The sequence below is a fragment of the Mirounga angustirostris genome, unplaced genomic scaffold, assembly GCF_029215605.1.
Source record: "Mirounga angustirostris isolate CCGP_5_RB_7025 unplaced genomic scaffold, mMirAng1.0.hap1 SCAF_9, whole genome shotgun sequence".
Classification (NCBI taxonomy): domain Eukaryota; kingdom Metazoa; phylum Chordata; class Mammalia; order Carnivora; family Phocidae; genus Mirounga; species Mirounga angustirostris.
The window spans coordinates 68101903-68103356 of NW_026991717.1; the positions used below are offsets into that span (position 1 = coordinate 68101903).

The 1454-nt window shown below is 44.7% G+C and overlaps 1 pseudogene; it reads left to right on the plus strand.

Annotated features, from left to right (window-relative positions):
• Window positions 1-238: 238 nt before the first annotated feature.
• LOC123862357 (small ribosomal subunit protein eS12-like) lies at window positions 239-740 on the plus strand (annotated as a pseudogene).
• The last annotated feature ends 714 nt before the right edge of the window (window positions 741-1454 follow it).

Consider the following 1454-nt stretch of genomic DNA (forward strand, 5'->3'; position numbering starts at 1 on the left):
AGACCATTCCTGGTGGGCAATAGGCTATGTTGAAATTTTGGATAAAGTAGGCTATTTCTGTGTTGGATATTGAGAAGAAATCTGTGATAAATAACATTGCTGGTTCTGAGGGGTTTTATGGTTTTTGTTTCTCACTGTCTTTGTCTTGCTCATTTCAAGCCCGCTGTCTTCATATTAACTGGTTCATGATCCTGAGCAAAGCAGTAACCGGAATCTAAAAATACATGCCTCTCACTCTTTCCCTGCCGCCGCCCAGTCGCGCGGAGGCGGAGGGTCCCGTGCAGTCAAGATTCGGCTACACTCGTAATCCACCGCCATGGCCGAGGAAGGCATTGCTGCCGGAGGTGTAATGGACGTTAACACTGCTTTACAAGAGGTGCCAAAGACCGCCCTCATCCACGATGGCCTACCACGTGGAATTCGCAAAGCTGCCAAAGCCTTAGACAAGCGCCAAGCCCATCTTTGTGTGCTTGTATCCAACTATGATAAGCCTATGTATGTCAAGTTGGTGAAGGCCCTTTGTGCTGAACACCAAATCAACCTAATCAAGGCTGATGACAACAAGAAACTAGGGCTAATGGGTAGGCCTCTGTAAAATTGACAGAGAGGGAAAACCCCCTAAAGTGGTTGGTTGCAGTTGTGTGGTGGTTAAGGACTATGGCAAAGAGTCTCAGGCAAAAGATGTCATCGAGGAATACTTCAAATGCAAGTAATGAACAAATAAACTTGGTTCTTGTTCCCAAAATAAATAAATAAATAAATAAATAATAAAAATACATGCCTCTCAGTGGGCAGGGAACCAAGCAAGGAGAGCTGTAGTTCCAAAGACCCATCAGTGCCATTTATTCCTTCTGAATCTGTCATAGCCTCCTCCTTCTGCTGGCTATTGCTAAGTGTCCAGCATCCCCTTTGAAGAGTATTTTAAAAAACAATGCAGGGCGCCTGGGTGGCTCAGTTGGTTAAGCGACTGCCTTCAGCTCAGGTCATGATCCTGGAGTCCCGGGATCGAGTCCCGCATCGGGCTCCCTGCTCAGCGGGGAGCCTGCTTCTCCCTCTGACCCTCCCCCCTCTCATGTGCTCTCTCTCTCAGTCTCTCTCTCTCAAATAAATAAATAAAATCTTTAAAAAAAAAAAAAAACAATGCAATTGCATTCCACTTATGTCACATATATACTTGAGAGATTTGCTGGAAGATTCCAGTATGTGAAAGGATTTTTTTTTTTTTTTAATAAATGAAAGGCAACAGTTGAGGATTGGTGAGAGAACAGTGGTCATACACATGGCAGTGGGGATCTGGGTAAAAAGTGGGAAGGAATTCTCAGATGGTGAGAGTAGAAAGGCATAAATATTATAGCAAGGAGAAGTATGGAGTCTCCTTCTTGGCTTAAAGAAAAAAGAAAGTGCAGGCAACTGGAGGTTAGAACTGAGAGAGTAGCCCTGCCTCAAAGCAGGAG